Source organism: Hordeum vulgare, chromosome 1H (assembly GCF_904849725.1).
Source record: "Hordeum vulgare subsp. vulgare chromosome 1H, MorexV3_pseudomolecules_assembly, whole genome shotgun sequence".
NCBI classification, from domain to species: domain Eukaryota; kingdom Viridiplantae; phylum Streptophyta; class Magnoliopsida; order Poales; family Poaceae; genus Hordeum; species Hordeum vulgare.
The window spans coordinates 6,881,723-6,894,976 of NC_058518.1; positions in this window are offsets into that span (position 1 = coordinate 6,881,723).

A 13,254-nucleotide genomic window follows, 5' to 3' on the forward strand; every position below is an offset into this window, starting at 1 on the left:
CGCCGAACAAAAGCATTCAACCTTTTGGATTCGTGTTCACCGTGAGTTCCATGAGCACAAGAAGTTTCCGCCGTACCAAATAGCAAGTGTGCGCGGGTGGGTGTCCATTTCAAAGTGTTGGAGGGTGATCCAACAAGAGTGTAACAAGTTTTGTGCCACTCTTGAGAGCGTGAAGGCCCACCCCGTGAGCGGCATCGGCGTGCAAGACATGGTATGCTAGTAAGCCGCCCTCTTTTTGTGTCATCAAGTTTATGCTTTTGAGTGTTCGTTTGCATATCATTTTACCAATATGCTTGCATGAAATACATTTATAGGCATTTCAAGCTTTGAAGGCATTCAAGGTCCAATACAATGGCAAGTGCTTCAACCTCACATTGCTTTAGGGTGATCAAAGACGAGGAGAAGTTCAAGGCGCAATATGCCGGCCTCAAGTCGGTCGTGGGAAGCAAGCCGCGGAGGAGGTTGGGGACGGCGAGAAGGCTCGGCCGAGGGGGAAGACCAACTCCAAGAAGGAGGACAAGCGGGATGCGGCATCGATCGCCTTGATCGCAAATGAACGCCTTCTTGGAGATCCAAATGAGGAGGCTTGACATGGAGGCAGAGAAACAAGTCCGGATGCTTGAGATGGAGGCGGAGAAGCAAGCCAAGATGCTAGAGATTGAGGCCGCCAACGCCAAGACCAAGGCCAAAGAAGTGGCTCTCGCGAGCATGATGGCCGGGGTGGAAATCGTGAAGGTGGATCTCAACACCGTGTCGCCAAGGAAGAGGTCGTGGTTCGAGAAGATGCAGACCGACATGCTCAAGTTTGATGAAGAGTGATCTATGGCGGCGAGCGCCATCATTTTTGGATGTTGGCAGGTGTGCTGGCATGATCACGGAGCCGCGATGGCATGCTCGAACTCAAGTCTCACCCTTTTTTGTGTGCTGGCATGTGTGCCGACCGACCGCTGAGTGTGCCAACATGAACTGTGGTGCCATTTTTTGAAGTCGACATTGTATGCCGCGCTGGCATGAGACATGGCCGCTGGCATCATCGGCAGCGGGTCTCTTTTTTAGATGTTGATTGCGGACATGAAATGAATCGGCGCGTCAGACGCACTGCCGACCCAAATCTAAAACAGGGCGGACGCTGGACGGGCTGCCGACCCAAACGAACAAAAAGCAGACAAATTCGCTGTCCGTTTGGGTCGGCCCGTCAGAGTTGGTCTAGTATACTACACATACCCATGCGCGTGCGCTATGTACAATGTGTGTTTGTATACACTAGTACTAGGCTGTCTACGCGGCACGAGAGAGAGAGTAGAGGGTAGAGCTCGGGGTGGCGAGAAAGTCCAAACAAACAAGGCTGCTTAAACAAGAAAGCAGAGCAGAGCATTGTGCAGCCCTATCTCGTATGCACCACGCTAACGCTATGCTAGTATACTACTAGTAGCAAGCAAGCTATGCTGCTGCAGATGAAGCTGGTGCATGTGCATGCAGGGAGGGACGCACCTCCCAACGCCTCCGCCCTTCTTGTCCGCCATCACGCCGACATCTATGAGCACAGTCCATGCTCTCTCTCTCTCACGGGTTGTTCAGCGCACGCCTTAACAGTACGCTACTAGCAGGCACAAGTGTTGGAGCCTGTGCTGTGCCTACAAGTAGTTTTTTTTAACTTTTAACTAAAACAAGGAATGACAGTGTCTCCATTAGACAAGTCTTTTTATCTAGTTACTCAGATTTTGTTTAAGCAAAAGTCTCCAGTAGACAACCTGTGCTGTAAATACAAAGTGCTCTCTAGTTACACGTTTAACTATCTGTTCTGCTATTTTCTCCTGTGCTTTTACAAGAATTACCATTCGGTATAATAAAATTTAAACCATACAAGAATGCACATAAAACATAGGAATTTGTAGAAAATCTACCAGATCTCGCCTACTGATAAATCCATATGTGTTTTTTCCTTCCCACATTTTTTAACAACCAACTTGGTTTGAACTGATAACTCATACATCTCATCAGTGCAGATAACAATGTCAGTGACTATATTCTTTTACTTACTCTAACCCAGGCCTACAATAATCAAGCTACGGAGTACTGAACAAAGTAACTGGGATGCCATAAGCAACTTGAACATAAAATATCATATTAAGAAAATTATCATGATCTGGAGTAAACTAAGATAACAACAGTGTTATCCATCTTTTCAACTTTTTTACTTGGATTGTGCCTTTCCATTATGATGTTGAGATGTTTTGATTCATAAACGCATAAAATTATGATCAAGCACGCAATATTACTAAACACAGAGTGTAGAAAGAGGATGTGCTAGTCATGGAAAATTAGCTAAAATCTAAAGAAACCAGCACCAAAAAAATTGTAACCAGATAAATAATGGATAGATTAATACAATATAAGAAGAACACATTTGTCACAGCTTGTACTCACCAAAGGATACTACAGTTATGCAAACAAAAAATTGCTGAACCCCCCAAGTCCCCAAGACACCAACCTTGTGTTCCTAGAATTATAGATGAACTGAAAACTTATGGGTCTACACAACGGTGAGCAAAAAGGATAAACATTCAAGAACTTTTTTTAGTGTTATGCTTAGTCGATTGTTTGTCCTCCGTGATCGGTATGGCAACCTAAGTTTGGAGGCATATCCAAGTCTTTTCTATTTGATATGTGTGTGTATATATATACATACTTTGGAGGCATTCCTTCAGGTTCCTGTTCTCCATCTGGTCCAGCATAAATCTGTAATGACGAAGATAATATTTATTAACTCAACAAATATAGAAACAAATTTCACACAAAGGGACCCATCTCAGATAAGCTCTTCATTCATCCTACTGCATTAGTGGTGTGAGGAGGTAGAGGTTTGTATAGCCGAGAGAGAGGGGTAGTATGGTACTCCCTCCGCCCCAAAATAAGTGAAACTAATTTGTACTAACTTTGTACTAAAGTTAGTACAAAGTTAAGTCACATATTTTAGGATGGAGGGAGTAGATATTAGTGGCGGTGGCTGAGGGATATGAATTCCACGTTGCCATGGCAACAACGGTCCTTGAAAATTCTCTGAAACCTAGGTGGTTATTGATTGGCTGTAAGATGGGCTAAAAAAAATTCATTCACACTGCACATGTATATAAAGTAGTACAATTGAGTACTAGTTAGCTGCTAGAAGTAATTGCAATACGCACTAAACCTTGTCTATTGTGGAAATACACGTGAATTAAACGTGCCTTCTAGACTGTGATGGAGGGAGTAGTTGGTTTCACGTGTGGATACAAGAAATTGCATTTTTTTATCAGATATGCTACTCCTATGGACAGACTTTATGAAATCATGCTTACAGATGGATGTGTTAATTTATGATCAGAGATTAAGAAGAAAGTGAGCCAACGTTGCAAGTGAGGGAAGTGATTTATGGAAAAATGTTTGGTATGACCAATCTGTAACGAATTGTTTGTGAGTTTTTTTTAATATGGTGTTTGGGTGGATTTTTGTATCGTATGATTGGAGGACGTATTTTAACTAGTATAAAAAAGTGAGAAAGTTACTTACATTGATGGACACGTGTGTTACGCTGATGCTAAACGTGTCATGAGCGACGCTTTCTTTTTGTTACCCATTCATCAAGGTATCCCACCAGGAAGCCAGGGTGAATGAACCAATCAACTATGTACATGTATCCGATCCAAATTGAAGAATTGAATGAGGGGCTCTGAAGATGGATTGATGGCAATTGGCGATGACTGTCTCTGAGAGTGTGCCGGACCGGTGTGCACCTCACCCGGCAAGTGTCTTGATTGGGGTCTCACGTCTTCCTCCTTTTCTAAAATGGCCGCATGCATCGTGCAGATGCAGAGACCGAGGGTCTTCTCCTTTTTTTTAAAAATAAAAAAAATAAAAAAGCTAATTAGTTAATGAACCACATGATTCTTTGTAACACATCATTACACCTGCAAGACATTCATGATTGTAAGCTAGCCTCCTTTTACTTCAAAAGCCAAAGCTACATGTGTCGCCTGTACAGGTCCAATTCTAAAGCAGGAGAGCAGGGAAAGAAGATAAAGGTAGAAGCGAAAGACAGGAGCGCAGTTTCGTGCCTGAAATCTCTACGGTATATGAAACCTTCGGTTTGTGCGCAGGAGACCCCTTGGGCTTGGGCAGATCAAACAGCTGCAATGTCTAACTTGATACCAAATGTTGGAACTCGCCCATGGATCGATCACATCAAATCACGATGAACACGCGCACACAAAAACATGTAGCCAAGGGCCCTTGTCGTGCCCTAATTTTCCCACTTTATTTTCTCTTTTTTCTCAAGTCACGATATAACCCATGGCCTTGAACTGACGACGTGCTGCATATATATGTGGCGTACCAAACCGACTCTAACTTGACTCCTAAGCCTACACGACCATGAACACAAACTGACTGCTCCAACTCCTACTCGGACTCTATAATTCCTAACCGGACCTAGTAGTACTCCTAGCGAAACTACTAGTACATACACGACATGCAAGTAGTATAGTACTAATACACATTTCTAGCCTAATCACCGGCCAGCTTGATATGATTATACTAAACCTATTAGCATTAGGACAAGATTACCTAACATGCTGGTGGTTCACGCCAGTTCATCATGGGATTCACTACCATCGTCGGAGGCATGCTGGTCGTAGCCGGCAGCGTGATGGCGTTGAGTGACGGCTATGCGGCGAGGTCGTCGGGTCGTGTGTCGGCCCGTGCATGGTCCCCAATGGAGGTGCTACGGCAGTGGATCGTGTGTCGGTCTTGCTGGGCGTGATGCGCTTAGCGGCGTGTGCCGCCGGAGAGGAAGAAGCAGGCACGAACGAGAGGATCCGTGAGTCGCCAAGCTGCACATGGACGTGGGCGAGTCGCCGGGATGGGCCGTGCGTTGAGGCCTTGAGGGGCACATTCAATGGAGGAGAGCTCCGTGGCTCTGGTCTATAAATGGCGATGTAATCAGCTATTCTCGGCTGAGCAGAGTGAATACAAAGAAAGAAAAAGGTCCCAACGTCCGTTGCCGGGATGGACGTCCGTCGCCCGACAAATAATTCGTCTTTTCATGGTTTTATGATTGTTCATTGGTCCTCGGTTTCAACATTGCATGAGCGCAAGCGCACACGCTTAAACTAATCCGGAGGTGTTCAGATTTAGTATACACTAGCAAAAGGGCCCGTGCGTTGCAACGGGAGAAAAAATACCACACGTTTTTAATCTTTTTATAATCATTTTGATTTATTAAAATAATAAGCTAACTAACTAATGTAGTCAGTCTTATCCTATTTTGTTGAGAAATCAACCCGTCCATTGTTAATTCCACCATGATGAGAAATTGAGCGGGACAAGCAAATCAAAACAAAGAGGCTACGTGAATTGATTAATGGACTGTTATCTTATTTTACTCATGGGGTAGAGAATGTGGGATCAGATGACAAACTAAAGGTGGTGTTCCATTCTCTCTCTCTCTACAACAATGCAATCTTACATTCATTCATCAGCAAACAAATTTCCACAAAACAAAATTTCTTGCCGGTGCTTGGCACACGGTTGGAGGCATGGGGAGGGGATCTCACCAGATGATGAGTTCCTGCCGGAGGAGGGGATACGATGAGGGTTAGACGCCTCTATCTGGCCATAAGGAGTAGTCGTTGCCGCGCCATAACCTCGGAGTTCCCCGTGTGAGGCATGGAGGCCCGCCTCCACCTGCAAGTACTTCGCTCCGCCGCGCCTTATCCGCGCGCCGCCGCCGTTCTGCATCGAGCAGACGCATCATCCCAAGTCGTTGTAGCTGTCGCGTTGATTTGATCCAGAAGCTGTGCTCGAGCGCCGAAACGGGGGCAGCAAGCGGGCAGAGATACGACCGCGGAGGCAGGTGGGTTGAGATCAACAACAGTGGTGGTTGAGGTCGGCCGCGGCGGCGATTGGTGTGGCAGCGGCCTGGGCACAGGCCAGGGTGGACCAGGGTCGACGCGATGCGCTCGAGCGCCGCAACGGGGGCAATGAGCGGGGAGAGGTACATCCGCGGAGGCGGGTGGGTTGAGATCGGCAGCGATGGCGGTTGAGGTCGGACGCGGCGGCGAGTGGTGTGGCGGCGACCTGGACACAGGTCAGGGTGGCCCAGGGTCGACGGGAGGAGGCGATGCGTACGGGTATAATTTTTGCAGCGAATCGTTTTTTCCTTTTGCGTTGCAGATAAATGATGGAGCGCGGGTTGAATAACAAAAATTACAGGGGCTTTTTTATAAAAATAACATGGTGGGTTTTCGACGGAAGCAATAACCGTTTTATTATTAGGTATAGATATATACATAGGAAATAGCGTGCACAAATTCTACGTGAAACCCAGTTCAACTATCTATTAATTTCAAGCCCTAGGCATGGACACCGTCAGATGTGTGCGGTGCACTTCCATAGCGCCATAGGACAGACGATGCTGGCCGGTGCTTTTGGTTCACCAAAGCACCTTCCTTTATATGATTATAAGAGACACGGCCATAATGACCAACTTATTTCGTCTTACAAAGCTTGTGGCTGGCCTGCCCTTTCTCTTTTGCTTTGCTTTGTCTGATGTGCTATGCATCTGTGAAATATGGATGTTAGAATCAACAGACAGATCACAGGTTTAAGTCTATTTCATCTCCTCCTGATTTCCTTTCCCGTTTTTACTTAAAACTTGCAGGTAAAGCAGAAATCACTTGAAGTTATGTTATTATTGCCTCATGTATATGTTCTGGAACACACCAGCCACACACCAAAATATCTAAGTCCTATCTATTTGACGTACCAGATAAAAGTGCGATAATCCACCGCGAGTACATAGTGGCAGGACCGTGGGGATCTAGAAGCATGAATCATGGAGCTGAATTGATCCTGAAGGCTACACCTTAAAACATTATGCAACTTCGACTTTAAGTAACGTCCCTTTGGCCTTGGTGCACATGGCAGGTTATCCCCTTTATTCTTTGGTCATTCATGATTTATTTCCTTCCTTTAACTCTTTATCTGTCAGAGACTTTATTCTTTGCTTGCTGCTGTAACCAAGCATCACATTCTTCCTCCGGTTGATATTTAAGTTTTGTGTATATATAAGTGACGAGTTCATGCGTTGAGACTCCTCGCCCTCCCCTGTCCTAGCCATTTGTTTCAACTGCCACCAAAACATTCGACCATGTTCTAATTCCTTCGTCTTCTAATAGCTAGAAGTGTCATTTCAATTTCAACTCTTGTTGGTGCTTTCACTCGCTTTTGTGATTCCACATCCAGTCTAGGATTGATATTTTTTCTAGTCATATACACAATAGCTTTGTTTCTAGTGATCAACACAAAAAAAAAGTGCATGTTTCACTTTTAATCCCTTTTTCTAGTCAATATTACAAGAGAAAACAAAAAATCTATTCGTGGTTTCCCTTTTGATTGGTGTCCTTTCACATATACAAAATATTCTTTTTTATATAGTGATCAATACAAAAAGAGTTGATTGCATGCTCCACTTTGCCATTGCTCTTCCACATCTACACTACAATCCCTTTCCTAGTGATCAACACTGAAAAATATCATTGTGTTTCCCTTCACCATTTTTTTCAGATCTACAGCTACTCCTTTTATCTAGCTCTATATTTCAATAAATAAAAAAACACAAAAACAAAAATAATTGGCTTTCCATCATTACTATTGTTCTATTCTCGTGTCCAGAGCTCATTCTCTTTTATATGAATAAATACTGAAAAAAACTGCTTTCAGCCCTCTGTTATTTTTCCACTTTTCTCATTGCTTGGTTTTCTAGTTATCAGCTCCACCCGAAACACCCCCAAGATTGTTTGGATTGTCCTACTACTGAGATATTTGAAGTAAATCTGGTTGATCAGACCATTTCTTGATATCCATATTACAGTGCCTAATTCAACCACGAGGTACTTTATATATTCTCCTTTGTTATTTTGCACTCACTTCTGGGCTATATAAAAGTAGGGTCAATTTGCTTGTGTTTTCTCAGGACAGTACATGGAAGCTAGTGTTTAGATTTTAAGAAGAAACGTGGACAATTAATAAATATTTGGGAGCCCTTAGTTTAAGTATTTCTGAATATATATTTCTTAGAGGTCTAAAGATCAACATGACATTATATTATACAAACTTATTCCCAATTCAGGTTTGTTAGCCGCTGATAGGTAAAACACACGTTGATGGTTAATGAATCAGTATTACTTCTACAACTCTTAGCTGGTACAATTTCCTATATTAAAATTTCGGACATGGTTATGTTACAATGTATATGTATATAGTCCATTCATTGTTGACGTAATAGCTGCCAATGTCAAGTTGATGCTTACAATCGTTCATGATTTGTTCCGTTGTTGACAGTTATCTTTTCACAAATTTACTATTTGCTCCATTTTGTGATTCAGTTCCTCAGTTTATGTACATATCAACGATAATAGTGCATTCGCTGAAACCCTCCACCCTGTTCTTCCCGGACATTTTTCTTTTCTGCAACTAAAAATGTCGATATTGTTCATCAAAATTCTTTCATTTCTGTACTAGCTAGAGACATTACTCTAATTTTAAATCTCATTTGTGTTTTCACTCATTTTTAAGCTTTCATTTCTAGTTTATGATTAATCCTTTTTCTAGCCAGTCAACACGAAGAACTGGCCTTTTTTCCCTGTGTTGATTCTTGTTCTTTCACATATACAAAAAAATACACTGTTTGTTTGTAGTGTTAAATAAAAATTAAATAAAATATATGCGCGCTTGTATTCATCAATTCAAAAATAATACACAAAATCCATTGGTTCTTTCCCTGTTGGTCGTTGTTCTTTCACACATCCAAACTAGTCCTCGTTTCAGGTTATCAATACAGAAAACTAGAACATTTTATTGCCTGTTCCATTCACCATAGATATTGCACATCTAGAGTACAATCCCTATTTCTAGAAAGTAATCAATATTTTAACAAATCAACTTTGTTTCTTGTTACTGCTGTTATTTCAGATCTGCAACTATTATTTTTTATCTAGCTTCCAATTATGAAATGTGTAAAAAAATTACTGGCTTTTCGTGTTTTCTATTGTGTTCTTGTCCTATCTAGACTTAATTTCATTTTTGCACTGATCAATAAAAAGAAATTGTCTTCCCCATTTGTTGTTTCTTCACGTTTAATTTGCTTGCTTTTCTAGGTATCAGCTCCAACAAAAACACCAAAGAGATTGTAGACTTCTTTCCCAGTATTGAGTTTTTTCAAGTAAATCTGGTTGATCAGATCAATCATCTCTTGACATTCTACCGGCCAAAAAAGGAAATTATCACTTGACATTCTTATTCCAGACGTACAGTGTCCAATTCGACCATCAGTTTTTTGTCTCTTTCTTATTTATTTCTTGGTGGTATAACACCTAATGATGTCAATTGCTTTTGTTTTCTCAGGACTGTACAAGGAAATTAGTGTGCAATAGTCAAGCAAAATTTAAGAGAATCAATATTTGTTTTGCACCCTTCATTTTAAGCCTTGCTGATTGTTTTTCTTCGTGATCTAGAAGGCAAGATCTGAGAGGTAATATGTGTTTAATTTAATTTCTACTGATTTCGACCGCCTACAATCTCAATGTCTTCAGTGTTGCTTGAGATAAATTTAGATGTTTGTTTTTCTATTAAAAAAATCCCTATACTAGGAAAATTCCATGTATTTTAAGATAATAATTTTAAATATAATAATACGTAAACATTTTTGTTTCATTTGGGCCAGAGCAAAGATTTCGTACATGTCCTAATGTCAATCTGTTTGTGCCTGATCTTGTTCTGTAGACAAAACTGAAGAGGTTCTCACAGCCTGACATCTGAAGAAATCCCCTAAAAGTGATGTTAATAAATGTAGACGACAAGCAAAACTTATGCACATGTAAAAATGAATTTAACAGAAAAATCGACACCGGCAACGGATATCCGTGCTCCAAATAGAACTCTTTCTCCATCCTCCTCTGCTCCAAGTCAACGACTCCTCACCCAGATAAATCAAAGGCTACTCCACTTGTATCTTCGCTTGTCCATTTTACCACCACAGATTTGGAATCTTCCTTCCTTGAAGCTCTGCTCGAGAAACAACCATGGAGGGCATCCTTGTCCTTATTCATTCCACCTCCTTAAATGGCAGCTACCACCGTCCAAGTACAACGTACTGCTCAATGCTCATTGCTCAAGAAGTAGGGCTGCAATCACTCTCTGTTCCAGTCCTTACTTTAATTAGTACACCCTCCGTTTCAAAATAAGTGTCTCAACTTTGTGCTAACTCTAGTATAAAGTTGCACTAGGCTAGAAATAGTTATTTTTGGATGAAGGGAGTATGTCTTGGACCAAACCGTACCTTCTTATCTTGCCAAGGTTCTTTGTTTAGTAAGTCTCGATTTTCTACAAGTAGGAGTGCTATTCACTTTACGCACATTACATAGAATTTTTTGTTTTGCTGGATATGCTAGTGATAATGTGATTCCTTATGAATAACTGATTCACATCATCTTTTTCTTGCAGATCAACTTGTGCGTACTAGCAAGTTTGGCGCACTACTGAACATAAGTCATGGCATCATCTTCATGGAAAAAATGGCCTGATCATGTGCGGGATAAATGGCGTGATGATCTGAGAGATATAGAATTTTGGTATGATTTCTAACTTCTTAATCTACATTCATTACTTTTAGAAAGTGCATTTTTATTGGTTATCTATGTAATTTTTTTTACAACAACCTTAAAGTGATTATTTTACTTAAGAATCATAACACATTCATTTAGTCATCTACCAATGCAAACACATATCCGACATGATACCCTATCCCCAAACACATCTAGTCCTCTAACATAGAAGCAGGGGCTGAAATCCTATCTTCGAGGTTGCTTGGCCGCTGCTGTCAATAAACTTAGATGTCACCTGCAAAGTTGACAGAAATAGTTTGAAATAGATATGAACTAACATGCGGGTGAACAACTTAAGCTGAGTAAGGTTGACATAATAGGTTAATTTGGAATGCATGTCCTTTCGAGGTCTATGAAGAATATAGATACATATTGCATGCATAGGCGTCGGATCGATATCCGACATATGCTTTTGGTCGGAAGCCGGATTGGCCGCAGGTTGCTGTGCAGGAAGGCTGGATGATTTAAGTTTGGGCAGCATCTGCTTGATTGAAGCATAATTTTCTCATGAGCTCTGGACTGGATATCGGTGCTTATACATTAGCATTTACATTTTTTCTATATTTGAAACGTCATGACTTTTAAACTCTGTATACGAATGACAATCCGTTTCAACGAATATATTCTTTACGACAAGACCTTCAAAACAAGAGCAAATTTGTACTTATATGGTCAAAAACCCATGTGCATGCCTTTGAGCCATTCCAGTCGTCTGAATCACGGAAACATTATTAGGGTTTACAAAATCTTGGCATGACTTTGGTGCTTAGATTGGAAACACAACTAATGACCATGGGTAGTCGTACTACAATATTTTATATTGTGTATAAACTATGTACAGTCTGTATGGGCAAAGGTATCTGTGTACCCACACGAAATCACTGACCTACTAGTTGGCATACGCTCCCAGTTCCCAAAATAAAACCTTGCAGGTTACTGGGTAAGATACCACCACGAATCCCACTCGTACACGGTATGAAATCCTACTGATACACGGAGAAGACACCTACTCGAAGGAGAGGAGGCCACAACCACACCGCGGGTATATAAAAGAGATCAAGTCCCCACCAGAGGACCGAGGTCTACACAATCAACAATCGAGAGATAGAAGCCCTGGTGATCTAGAGCATACATCTAGTTCGTCCATCGTAGTCGTTGAGTTGCACCCTAACTCATCGGTTTCTCACATTGTAACCAATGTTGTATTTTATCGAGAGAGATAAACCAATTCAAGTAGGAGTAGGGCTATTACCCTATCGGGGGGGGGGGGGGGGGGGGCTAGGTAAAATCATGTCGAGTCATCGCTGGTAGCCCAAGCATATCCATACAACCAAAAAAATAGCATACAACTATTGTACCATTTCTAGACATAAACATAATTACACTTGATAGCTAGCATTTACAGTGGGGAGCCCGCATCGTCAGATTGCAGCTCGACATCGTCCACTTCAATTCCCTGCGACGAGATGGAGTACTTAGGCTACATCGGTCAAGGGCTACACATCCACCTCATCTTACGCAGAGTACACCATTTGGGTGGATGCAAACTACTTCCAACTAGGTTTCAACTCTAATGCACTGCCATGGGTTTCCGGCAACACCCTAGCTGGACGAGGTTCCTAAATCGTGTATCGTTGGGTGAACTCACCCCACAACTTCCGATGATTCATACCGCCTAGAGGGATTTCTAGATCTGGGATTTGAGGCCCACTCTATCACCGTATCCTACGCGTTGTGATCCGCTGAAGGATACTTCTTGGTGGTAGCCGATGGGCAGCAAGCTGATCCTCTGGCTCCACTGAATCAAGATGCTACGACCCAAAATAAAGGCACAATCAACCACTCGATACCGGCTCGAGTAACGACTTGAGGTGATTGCAGAGGCTCAAGTTGTTCCAAGAAGGGGTCACAACTACTTCCCAGCACTCAAGACAAACTAGACCATCTTCGTTCTAACATCACTGAGGAGGGGGCTCACAAGCTCATTGATGAGTTTGAGTCACAGGTAACCAAAGCCCATCATGCGATCAATGACTCGGAAGAGGAAGAAAAACACCGTTCAGGTTGGAGCCCATGGGAACCCGAAGCATCATCTAGGACGCTGGTGGTGTAATATACCGGGGGTGGCACACCAACAAGGAGCTTCACAACAAGCCTGCCAGAGTGCCCACTAGTCCGACTACCCACCTAAAATCAGGAGGGAGAACGCAGGAAAGTATAGGATCCCCTGGATCACCTTGATCCCCAAGTTGATAATTAATGGTGGCCTAGATCCCATCTCTGTTTTTAAAAACCTAGCCTCTACGGGTATATAAGGGGAGGCTAGGGGCTCTCGTTCCCATCTACTCCCTCCACTGGTGCAACGCCGTCCTAAGCAAACGGTTTTTAAACCCTTTCAGTGACGCAATAAGAAACCGTCACCTTGCCAATGTATGCGATAAAGAGGGTCCATCGCGCACGCCACCAAAATTGTTTGTGATTGAGGGGTACATTCCACACAATTCAACACAAAAGCATGGTGCAATTGGGACTAGCATCACTTGTAATGTGCAAG